This window comes from Haliotis rubra, unplaced genomic scaffold, assembly GCF_003918875.1.
Source record: "Haliotis rubra isolate DU_JTF1 unplaced genomic scaffold, ASM391887v1 Scf193, whole genome shotgun sequence".
NCBI classification, from domain to species: domain Eukaryota; kingdom Metazoa; phylum Mollusca; class Gastropoda; order Lepetellida; family Haliotidae; genus Haliotis; species Haliotis rubra.
In genome coordinates, this window is record NW_025765925.1 from 1,443,662 (window position 1) to 1,457,252 (window position 13,591).

General features: G+C 39.8%; 1 protein-coding gene across 7 annotated transcripts in view; it reads left to right on the forward strand.

Moving 5' to 3' along the window:
• Positions 1-13,591, forward strand: part of LOC124274678 — a 200,115-nt gene that overhangs the window by 140,595 nt on the left and 45,929 nt on the right. The window lies entirely within an intron of this gene.

The window sequence follows — 13,591 nt, forward strand, 5'->3', positions numbered from 1 at the left end:
ATAATAATAATAATAATGAGAAGTCTTATAATGTGCTAATCTCCTCGCAACAAAGCATGCTCAAAGCGCTAACACCCTGATTATTATTACCCCGGATAAACCAAGCTGCCTGTTAGGCGCTAGAAGGTTATAGTCACATGACTTTATCCAACCGGGTACCCATTTTCTGCTGGGTGAACAGAGGCAATTTTGAACAAACTCACTTGCCTAAGGTGAGACCACATGTATCATATGTGCTTCGTGATAGCTGTTACAGTTTGATAGGTCAGCCTCATACCTTCTTTTAACAACTTACAAACACGAAAGTTAAAAATCTGAAAGGCCTGTTATGTTATGGCAACTCTTTTGTCCCCTCCATTCCTCCTTCTTGATCTTCTCACCTATCACGCTCCATCATTGGATTCATCTTGTAGTCACCTGTGATGCTTTTCTGCAACCTTATATCATATGTTTTAATATATAAAGGGTGGCAATGCAAACGAATACCCGATCTTCACTATCCTCTGAAAAAATCCTTTTGCTGTAAAGGGAGACATATCTGTGAAAATTATAAGAATGGATCCCTGAAATTCAGTGATGCCACCAAGTGTTCGTGAATAGGATACGCATGTCCTGTAGCATCCACCATTCTCAAAATGTGCCTCACAATAAACACACTCTGCTCTGCTTTGAGAAGAGATTTCTTATGAATATGGAAACGGGTTGCTTTTATTTTACACTCTTTGACTAACATAGTTAATCTGGTATTTATGTCATTATTATGTCAACAAACCGTGAAGGACTGAGGCAATGTAGGGGAAAACAGTCCCCTCATGCTGGAGAAATGTTTCTCTTCCGCAGATCGATTCAGTCGCACGTACTCATTTGTTGCCGTTATTCAGCAATCACACTTGATTTGCTGCGGGATTTCATCGATGCCCTGAAGCTGGGGACATAGATCCTGCACCATCACGATCTGGGTAGAGGCCAATTCATTGGGTTTACTCTCTGTGTATAGGACATTTTATCGTCGCCATAATGAATTGTTTAATCCAGTTTGTGTACAGAAACAAGGGTCGTTACCTCCTTTTGGCAATTGGGCACATGGAGCTAGCTGGTCTCGAGCCTTCTGCTTCTTGTGGAACTGTATGGTGGCGGCTTGCTCCAAACGTCATAAGCTTTCGGGACTAAGCATTTTATATTTGATATATTAAGTATATATTTTTTTCATTATATTCTAGGGGATGTTTTAGAAAATCTGTTCCAATATGTACCGAAAAATTATGTCTCAGGTTTGACAAAAACATATTATATCTAACTGTTCGCTCGATGGACTGTACAGATCTTGCTGAAGAAAATAGGTATTTAGAAAAGAACAATGACTCAAGGCTATGACCGAAATTTGTCTTCTGGGAAAAGTCGAAATGTTTACTTCTGTTCTTTAAAAGAATGATGGGAAAATATTTATGCGCCCAGACTAAAACAACACAACCCTGTTATCAGAAATGTTGGATGTTTTGAAAATAATGTTTCTTTCCTGGTTTTTTAAACACCCCGAAAAACTGAAATATTTTGTCAAACAGGTTGACCTCTTTTTCTGCTTTATACAAATATATTTGGTTATTACACCGGATTAAATCACGATACATCATTTTTCTTGATCGTGGCAAGATGAGTGAGTTGGGTTTTACGCGGCTTTTAGCATTATTCCGGCAATATCACAGCAGGAGACATCTGAAATGGGCTTCACACATTGTACCCATGTGGGGAATCGAACCCGGATCTTTGGCGTGACGAGCCAACGCTTTAACCACAAAGCCACCGCACCGTCCCTCGTGGTAAGGAGATAAATCTGATTTTTTTTAAATCAGAGGTAGTCTCTCTGTAGATTATACACGTAGTTTTGATAACATTTTAAACTGAGCGTTTTGATTCTTGAAAGTTGAACAAAGCACGTCATCACGATGCATCCACACGCAAGATCCAGTAGAATTAGATACCTGATTTTGATCTTTTCTGGACCAATCAGAAGGTGTCATCTATCACTGTCAGGGTCGAATGCAGTGTAGTTTATTGTTGTATAATACTACTAGCAATAATAATGGGCGTATAATAATCCTCCACATTCTGATCAATGGAACAGTGTGGGGTCGTTTTTCATTCTCAACTCCCTTGGGAGGTCCTAACCCAAACTTCCTGTGCGGCGCTAGGAGGTTAACAGCCACATTACCTTCGCATCCTGCGAGGTACCCATTCACTGATGAATGAACAGGGGCGCATTTCCAATACAATTACTTGACTGAGTAGACCCAGATGAAACATGTGCTTCGACGTGAGGCAGTACGGAAGCAGCCCTAGAAACTCTCAGCAGTCAATCTGCCCAACTCGGTCTCCTTTCCAACTAGTCTGCGAGATCGACGTCGCCTACCTTCACCTTACTTCTGACCTGTGGACGTAACAGAGGACCTCATGCCACCTTCTAACCCTCAGAGTAAAAGAGGGTTTATTTATATAACTGATGAATAGGTGATTATTATATTACATATACCTATAGCATGCGAAAAGTTTCGTATTTAATCAGTTAAAAGCAGCAAAACCTGCAGTGGTATATACCACAAACTTTAAAACTAAAGGATCATTAGGATTTTGTTAAAGTACTGCAGTCAACAAGCTCCTGCTCATCGTCAGTCTCAAATGAGGGTCGAATGTCACTGGGGCAGTAACATTAACAATGTTGACACGGGTTGCCAGTCGAACCAGACGGATATTGAATTGTTGTATCGATTGTCCCTGGAACAACTAGTCGCCTTGTCACACGGTGATAGGACGGTAAACCACATCCCTTCGCAGATGGCCGTCTTTAATATTCCCCCTTCCTGACTTGTAAAATAAATCACACTGATCATTGATCTATATCCAGCTTTTGTTTCCTTTTGAATGCTTACCGATTTAGGCGATGGGCGACAATTGGCGGCCATTTGTGAAGAAGATTGACCAAACACTATGTTTAGGATGATCGTTTGTCCTACGGGGAGACTGATGCAGTTGGATGAATGATGTTGTTTGTCTTGGGGTCGTGATATATGTACTCTCAGGGTACTGTTGTTCTTCTCAACGCACTGGTTATCTTGAGTAGTGCGATATTGAGATGAATGGCTTATGGATCATTTCTCTTCATCATTTAACTCCGTTTTCCGGAGCTTGTACGAGAGGCGGTGCTACTCCCAGGGCAGGACATGTTTTTCCTTTTCGCGAACGCCTCGTGTGTACTGATTTTCAGTAATATATTCAAACAATTTTCATCAATATTTGCCTCTCACGACGAATTCAGTCACATGTAGTGGATAATTGAGAGTCTTCTCTGACATTTTCCCTATGGGAACCTTTGAATTTGTTCTCAAAAAGGACAAATGGACTTTTGCAGTTATGTAGTTAACGGTAGAACCAAGGGGTAGTCTTGCTCAACAATGTTTTCTCACACACGTATGCGTTGATCAGAATCGTTGAAAGGTTTGGCCTAGTTTGAAAATTCATTTTTGACTGCATTAGCGAAGAACAAGACCTCGACTAACGCAGTCCAGCTTTGGAAACGTCTCCGTTCATGGTCCATGTCATACTGACCGAAAGACCTGTACACTTGAGATGCCAATGGGCGCCGAGGAAGTTGACACGAGAATTTCGATTTCCAAAGATTCTGGCTTCACCGACAATCGTAATGAGATGTCAAGTTCTACTGACTAATCAAAGCGATTTGCGTGAGGCTTACTGGCGCTGAAATCAAAAAGTGACAGTTTGGAAAAATTAGCGATTCTGAAATGGTACCTTAGGCGTTACTTCAGAGAAATACAATCGTTAGTTGCTAATCCGAAGGAATACGATATGCTTACAACAAACATGTCTAATCCGGAATTCCTAACAGAAGAAAGTCCTTTCATTGAATAAATGGATCATTTTCTCCATCCTTAACAAATAATGCTTTCAGAAAATTGAATTAAAGCAAATGCAATTAGTGATCGACACGGACTCAAGTTGAGGATGAGAGTCCCACGCATTTATTCCCACAGTTAACATCCACATATTAAGTTCATCGTCTTACCATGATGGCTGATGTCAAAAACAACTGTTCCAAATATGACAAGATTCGATTAAAGGATTCAAATTAAGCTCCCTCCGCTCCAGTCCAAACATGATGGCATGTCCACCAAGACTATGAGGGGTTATGGTTCCAGGACAAAAACTTGTAACTAATCTTCCATAATTTGCAGTGTTGCTGCAGAGAAAATTGAATGAGGGACAAGATTGTCCTGTCTGAATGCTGAAGGCGTTTTCACCCTTTTGTGTTATTAGATTCATTGAATTGATTTCTATTCTATCGTGGCTGTCGCTTGGTCGAGGCAAATACTAACTGATGAATGTTGTATTAGATTTGAATCTCATATTGAAAAAAGCCACATGAATTCAGCATTCTAATTCAATTCTCTGCATGTGTTCAAATAGGGACATTTGCGAAAAAGGTCTTGATGAACCGTTGAATATTTCAGGTAAATATTTCACTTTCACGTTCTTTAGACTCCGGCTGAATTGCATTAAGACAACTGATCAAATTTTAAGGTGTTAAGAATTCCTAACTTCGATGGTAGCCTGAGGAGCTGAGCTATATATTACTATGCATGGTGTATCACTGACAGCTTATCAGTTTTCATCTTCAATGCGCTTACCGGGCCAATCGTTAGCATGAGCGAGGAGCCAGGGTGTCGAGACGAGACATGGCCAGATCGCAGCACGGTGACCCAATGATACACTTATTATCAGCACGTAATGGCGAACGTTGGGGTCACTGGACCTCTTCTGCCTTTGACATATCTCGGGGACGCTGTGCACGTTGTGGCTCTCTGAGGATCATTTACGATCTTAGGGGACAGTGTGACATGGATCTCCGGTGTTCATGTTAGGTGAAAGTTAAGCAAGCTTACACACCACCCTCAAAAGCCACCCACCACAACCATCGCACTGTCAAACAGGACATGATGCTGGATCTGACTGTCATCTGAAGAACTATATGTTGGTTAATATGTTGGTTCTGACTATCCCCTTAAGGACAATATTTAGGTTCTCAAGTGTCATCCGAGGACAATATATAGGTTCTCAAGTGTCACCCGAGGACAATATATAGGTTCTCAAGTGTCACCCGAGGACAATATATAGGTTCTCAAGTGTCACCTGAGGACAATATATAGGTTCTACCTGTTCCTGAAGGACAATAGGTAGGATCTGACTGTCACCAAAAGGACAATATGTAGGCTCTCACTGTTTCTTGAAGGACACTATGGAGGATCTGACTGTCACATGCAAGACAATATATGGGTTCTCAAGAGTCACCTTAAAGACAAAATGCAGGTCGCCGCTCTCAGATTGTGTCTCTCGTACTTGCATCTCAACACGCATAAAAACAACACAGATTTAGGAGAACCTGAAACCTTCCTTGTTTCATAATTATTGAATATTTGATGAAGCGATCAGCAGATCATATATTCTGTTTAATAACACTCAGTGTCCCGTTGGCAGCTCTGTGGCCCTGAAAGGAGATGGACAGTTGGTCCTGTGGGACCCCTAGGTCGCTGCCATGGACATTAGAGCCGTCAATGTGTCGTGTTCATCAGTTTATGACATACGTTGTGTCGCCATTTGTCATCAAGATGGTGACAGATTGATGTCATAAACAATAACCCCCCTTCCGCTGCAGGAATAACAGTACTGCAATCTCCATATGGTAGAGTGTACAGTGTATTGAACTGTAACGCCTGTGGGATCAGTATAGAGTGGTCGTTGAGTGGTCGTTGATTGTGTTAGTAGTCACAGTATTATATTCACTATCATAAAATAAAAGCCACAAATCTATTTCAACAGTCACAAGAAACATCTACTCAAGCAAAGTCCATCGTGCGTTCCTGCTCTATGATAAGCATGTGTTTATGAATCACTATCAGGCAGTGATTATACCAGTGTGAAAATAGTGAGTATATCCTGCCACAACGGTGGCACCGGTTGAAATTTTTATTATTTTATTAATTGTCAATCAGAATCGGTGATTTGCTTTGGTGAAACTATGCCCATTACCCCAAAACAAATCTAAATTATACAATCCGTATTTTTGTTTCGAGGGCCCAAGCCCACCGTGTCAGATTGAAATACATTAATTCTTGAGAGCCATGGTGTATGTTGAAATGGCTTCCACCAATGCCTCCGTTACGATTGATTAAACTATTTAAACTCACCTCTGTCTGTAGAGTTAACAAAGTTGCACTCTTTCGGCTGTGAGTGTCTTTTCCACACTCTTCTGCTCTTATCGAAAGACGAACCCCCCAAGGGATCCCCACTGTTAGATTGCTCGTTTAATGCTCACAAACGATGACGAAATAACATCTCAGATGGCCTTTCACTGACGGCCCTTTGCTCTTTTTCCGGGACGTAATCTACCCACGGCTTCACGAGAGATTGTGAAAATTCTTTACCTTCTACTTGAAGAGTGCTCTGCCAATCTTTGCAGTTCTAGGGGCTGTGGTTCCAGGTTTACGGCCATTGCGTTCCGTTCAAAGTAAACATCATGCAATCCAGGCCTATAATTAGGCCTCCTGGCATGTCTTCTCCCTGTCATAGCTGCTGGTGTGGGAGCATCATTGTGGCTGACTCGCAAGTGTCAACCCTTTACCGCCATTTGTATCGGATTCTTATAAATATGTATATATAATGGTAAGTGGTGTCATGATGTACGTGGCTTCAATTCTCGATGCACGTATTGATGTGATCAGTACTCTTGGAGACAAAACATGGGAAATAGGAATAAGAGGGACCAGTGCTAAATATATAAAATTTAACCATGCACACCGAGTCGTTTCCTGAAGTCTGTGAGACTAGAGGGATGACTTTATCTTTCCAATACCCCTCTTTCCCTTCGTGTCGAGCAATAATCCAGCAGCTCCAGCCTTTGGTGTCTGTAGTTTAAAACCTTTGAGGTTCAATCGAGCATGTGTAGTTTACGAAGATTTCAAAGGGGGTTATGCGACTCTTGCTGCAGATGTGTTTGATGCGGGTAGCAACATTCCACACTGCAGTGACCATAAAGGTCGACGTGTGTAGGAGGTTTTACAATTACACGCACAAGTGATAAACATGATGTCCCAGGCAATTCAATATTTCATTTGTACATTATGGTCACGTGTGATTTGCAGATGATTACTTGACTTGTGACTGGTGCCATCGGTGGGGAAAGATGTTTTTTATCAATTCAATTTGTAGTCATCTTTCATTCAGTAAAAAGAATTCACAACATTAACGAAGCATAAAGTTTAAAAAAAATTAACATAAATGTTGTTTTATAAATGACGTCTTAGTAATTAGCGGCCAGCAGTTCACGCTGTACAGTCGATGATAAGCTTCCCTGATAAATGTAACATTTTTCCTGACAAAACAAACCTTTACCGTGTTGGAGAAACGGGCGATATCCAAAAAGTGCACATTGCACTCTTAACCTACTTCATAACGAGATCGATGGCATCCTTCCGGCATCGCCCTCAACCATCTCATCCTGCAGCTCATCCCCAATTCGTCCTCCATTCATACATTGCATGAAGGCAGCAACAGCAATAATAATGTATCTGGCGCAAGATGACTGTCTCCCAATCGACGTCTAGAGGCTACAACTATGGCAATATATACCTAATCGATATTGATAAGATACGAGGACGGACCAAATGGATCCTTTGTGCCATACAATTTGCTGTGCGTTTTTTCCAAAATATAAGCGTTGGACGTGGGAACATTTTGCATTGTGAGCAATCCTTCCAAAGTAGGTATACGAGGGTTGGCAGCAACGTTGATGACGTATGTTGCACATTAAGTGTTATTGGATATGTTGAAAAGATACTCTGTCAGTGTATTGCTTGCCTATAATATAAACAAACAGCGGATGTGGCAATTGTTCCTTAGCAGTTAGCGCTTTGTCTCAAAATGGCCTTGATGACGTTGACGTCAATGTGTAGTCGATGGATTGCTGAAATAACATTGCTGGCGCGTGTTTAAGCAAGCAGTGTTGTTTTCATAGTGTACCGAATAATGTTATGATTATGTTCACTTTGCGTGACAATCTGACCTAAGCTGGATAGGCGTAGCACTTGTCGCTTAATACCTTTGGATTTGTACACATTGCAAACTTATTATTAATCTCTTTTCTGAGAAGTAAAGATTTCCAGACATAAGGTAGTTTTTCATTTGTTTAGATTTGCTTGGATAATCACGTGATATCCTTTGACAGATTTTGTTATGGCGGTATGGCAATTGTCTTCGATTTGAATCGTTGCTCATGTTATCAACCACGTGTTTATCTCAATCAGGAACTATCATTCAGTCACTGACAGAGGTGTAAGTGTAAAACAAATACTAACGTAAAATATAAAAACATTATAATTGAATATTAAATCAATAAATCCGATGTCAATGTAACGAAAACCCAGTCTTCACTACCCTCAGACCGATTGGTGTAAAGGGATCAATACATGTGAAAATTATATCAATGGAAAATCAGTGATGACACCAGATGTTGCGAAAGGGGTAAACATGTATTGTCCGCTATTCACAAAATATGCCGAAAAATGGAAGTATTTTTGCCTTATGCAGCAGTACTCCTGCCATGCAAAAGATGCCTGTAAACAAGTCCTTTACAGGTGAACAAATGCACTCAAAACTTACAATACAACACTTACAGGAGTGTATATGTTTTGTGTGAGGACGAGCATAACATGTGAAATGTTGAATACATTTAATAATAGTTAGTGAGTGAGTTTGGTTTTACGCCGCTTTTAGCAATATTTCAGCAATATCACGGCGGGGGGACACCAGAAATGAGCTTCACACAATGTACCAATGTGGGGATTCGAACCCGGGTCTTCGGCGTAACGAGCGAACGCTTTAACCACTAGGCTACCCCACCGCCCCCCATTTAATAATAGACTGAAGCTCAACGCTGTCTTCATGCCTGTGTGTGTGTGTCTACAATCTGCCGGTAAATACCTATTTTTCATACTAATTGTGAAAGTTGCTGGTGCTGATGGTAGATCTGGACACGTGTACCGTTTTTTGCGAACACCGGGTGTCATCTGGTTTTAATTATCCAATCATAAAATTTTCACAACTACTTTGTCCTTTTCGCCTAAAAGTGTATGTGAATGTTTTCTGGCAAGAAGGTTTCATAGTCACATATCTCTCGCCAGTTGTTTGGTATCTTTGGTCCTTTGACATAATTAGTTAAGTCAATACATAGAAAACCAGAAATAAGCTTTATGTGTACGAAACAGTCGGAGTTAGCTACACTGTGACGAGGGCACTCTTTATCCACCAACCGCTCCTTTCTGACATAAACTTTGCTTATACATGTATGGAACGTTGTTCTGTAATTAGTATCACAGATCCATTCGCCTCTGTCACGTCATCCCTCCATCGCTTTGTCTCTGAGTACGCACTCCAGTGATATTTCTTGAATATTGCTAAAGCGGCGTAAAACCGTATTCAATCAATCTGAGTACAGATTGTCTCTAGTTCAGGATAATATTTAAATTGAGAACCATTTTAGCATCGTGCCATGAGAATCTGTATCTATGATGGATATTGATCGGGAAAGGATATTAATCATAATATACCCTGGAAACTCGAGGATGGGTCCTGACACGATATACGAAACAGACAGCCCCAGTGACTGCTGAATGGATGTATCGCTTATAGAGATTATTCTAGTGGCACGAGGATCTATATCAGCGATCGTGTCCTTAATTAGCCTCTGTCCACTGCGTGCTGTAGTTTCACGTGGCAAGGCCCAGACAACGTTTGTCCATGTGAGCCTTGTATTACCTTGTGATCGGGAACAAGGCACGTAGTTGCTACAGCACGCTCACAGCCATTTGACGTCATGGAGAAGGTGTCGATTCAGGACATGCAATCAGAAATTACTTTACGATCCATGTGTCGTGTTTCTTCCCACAATTACAACTACACACATGGTTCAGCATTATTCACAAATGTTCGGTATGTAGCACATAGAAAAATATATATCATTCATTATTAAACGAGGCGTACATGTATTGAATCTAGGAAAACCAAGTTCTATGGATAGTCAACTTCTTTATTGCAATGAGTGCGACGTTTCGGTGTAGGTACTTACACCGTTCTCAAGCAAGTGATACAAAGAGTTGTAACATGGAGAATATAAACATAGCTGCATAGTGTGTATATACAATTGACAAGGTTGATATACATTGCATTGCTAATTAGTGATTTGAGCAGAGTAGGTTGATGTACAGAGTGATAGTAATTTAAACAATATGCAGAATGAGTTTATACAATAGATGAGTTGATGTACACTGAGATGGTAATCGTGAGTTGAAGAGAGTAGGTTGATGTACACATTGATTGGTTGTGATTACAATACACAAAAGGGAGCACAGAATCCAATTGGACGAAATATGGGTGGATTACTGGTGATCTTTAATTAGGTGGTGATGAGGAGATAAAATAACCTTGATCCCGGTTCATGCTGGGGTTGAAGCGTTGGATTTTTATGGCTTCAATGGAGTTTCCTAATCTTGTAGTCTGATCGGTTGGTTTCCAGGATGTGGATGTTAGAATCTGTTTCAAATATTTCATAGTTACTGAGATAGCAAGGATGAAACAGACATCCACTTCAGAATGTCAGGTAACTATGGAATTGATACGTATGATGGACAGGAATTAATCATACCATAATACCATGGAGAAGTCATGAGAATCTGTTGTGTAGAATCACCGAGCCCCGAAGGGACGATTTGATCCCAATTCCAGAATGAAAAGTTCTAATGATTTTTCTACAACCATATTCTATACTGTGTTATAGTCTATATGCAAGCAATATATATCTTTATAATGTTTACATATTAACATGAATGTTCAGAAGGGCCAATGTATTCCTGGCTCAGGAATCAACTGCAGGAATTATAATCATCATAATGGTTTAATTTGAAGCATGTTGATAACATTACACGATGCCTCCGAATTATTCTGAAATCGTTTATACACTCCATTTAATGGCTTTACGTAATATTCCTCAATACATGTCCTTTTTTCAGACAAACACTTGACTTGCCTTTGCACGTGTTTGTGACGGGTTTCACGAACACCTGGTATAATAACATTGGGATATTTCTTCCTAAACGCACGCTCACAGTATATGACGTCGTCGTTCAATCGACTGCTGTAGCATGTTTGTTGGGTGATTGTGAAACCTAAATAGCCAATCGGGACGAAAATGTCAGGTAATATTGCTTTAAAGTAATTAAATATGGTTATGAAATATTCCAACTTAGTGCATGTATTGCGATTAAAGGGAACTTAGTTCCTGGTATTTTCATCTCTGAATACTATTCTTACTAAGTGATTTGTCGATTTGACGTAAGGGAGATATCTAATCATACAACCTCCCCATGACAACGGAATTTCTTAGACGACAAACAAAACCCTTGTTTGAAATACCCTGCTGATGAACGCGAAACACTGATAAATCACGAGCTCAAATTGGGTTTCAAAGGTCATGATCGCCATCGCATGTTGTCTTATTATCAGAAGTTAATAACACTACAGACATTATATTACTCGTCTTTGATCAACAATATTGATTGATTAATTGTAGGTTGAGGCTTTTAGCATTACAAAAGTAATATAAACGTCCAACATTTTTTTCTAGGCGGATGAGAAGGGAGTTAAGCATGATGCACAGTATCAAAGTCTTACAGCATCCTTGAACTCTGATTAAAGGAAAAATATCGAATGTTTTCTTATGCATATTGTAAACATGTCCATTCAATTAGAGGATGAAAGGATCTTTTGTATTTATGATGTCATTGTGTTAGATGTAATTCACTTGGATTTATTTACCTTTGCTAGATATTAATTAGTGAAAATGCATTTGTAATAACCGTGTTTATGAATCAATAGTAATGATATCAGCTGTTTGCGTACAGGTGAGCAATATATATTGAAGAATATGGGTCACTATGCGTTTTCAGATTGCCAAGCTTTTTCCCCAAATTCAGCATGTACCGTTATTGTCAAAGAATAATGTTCTTTAAATGTTCAAATCAAATAGATTAACATGGTTAACGTGCACAAACACACATATCCAAGGTATGCTTCAGTTCAAATGCAACTTAAAATACACATGCAATATACCTGCTGTGTTGTCCTATCGCATCGTGTCAATCACTGGATTGTCTGACCCAGACGCGATTGTTTACAAACCACACCGTACTGCTTTGATACTGTTGACACAAATACAAACTCGTGGTATAGTCAGAATGTACGATCGATTCTGCTTTTAGCAGAAATGTCTTGTGGAAAGGGTTTTGTCGCTTCTTTTATCAGGTAAGAAATGCCAGTGAACAATCCCTGTTATTTCCGGTAATAGAAGAATGGGAACAGAAAGACGTACTTAAGTACAATCCTGTCAGCTTTATTGAATACAACCTGGATGAGGATGGGCATCATCTTAATTACTACAGGAGTGGAGTTATTAGTGGAATGACTGCCCCGTGTCCGCGGACACAGCGGTATTGTCTGTCCCGATGACAAAGGGCAGATAGGATAGAGTCTTCAGATGACTGAACCCAATCTTCTCGTGTGATGAAGTTAAACCTTCGCCTCTCGCCAGCTTAAGACTTGAACATGAATCCCGATATACAAGTCTGTCAGCAGGTTTCCTAATTAATATCATCTCTCAGAATTGCAAACATTGTTCAATTTTCGTGAGATGTTTCATCTTTGGTATATGTATTCCTTCATATGGTATGCCTGGTACAATTCCTTTCAGTCGCTAGGTATGTTCTATAACAAACATAGTCAAAACATAGTTTGGCTTTGGCACCGCTCCCTCGTATGACGGAGGACGGAGTAATATGTTACGCATTTTGTACCGATCTGTGAAATCGAACCCAAAGTCTCAGCGTGACAAACTAACGCTTTGCCTTCTTTGCTATCCCCTTGCCGTACATCAATACTTCCTGGTTTCACATTGCATATGTTCATTGTTTTTGTGGAGATTTTGATTAAGGTGACTCATAGTTAGAATCTTTATCTTTGTGTGAACTTTGCTTGAATTCACTCGGGTACGTAGATTAATTGTCTAAGATTGATGCATTCACAAACAAAACATTTCTTGTCAATGTTATACACACTTTTGTTTTTTGACTAATTTAAATATTTACTCCAAGCGTGTGTTAACGTTGGTATTCAGGTACCTTTAAAAATCAAGAGAAGCATTGGACATTTCATAAGCTAATTCATAGATTACATACTTGCAACATATCATCATGGATCATGTGACAGAAATGGTTTGGGTTATAAAATACGAAGCTAGCTCCTTAAAACTGTAATCATCACAAGGCATCATTCTTACATATAATTTCACAGAGAAAATATTATGATTAAAACCACGTTTTTCTCTCTCAATATTATGCGAATCAAAGATCAAATAGCATTCAGAACTTTGGACAGCGATACAAATAGCTTTCAATGTTTCTATAGAACGATTTGGGAT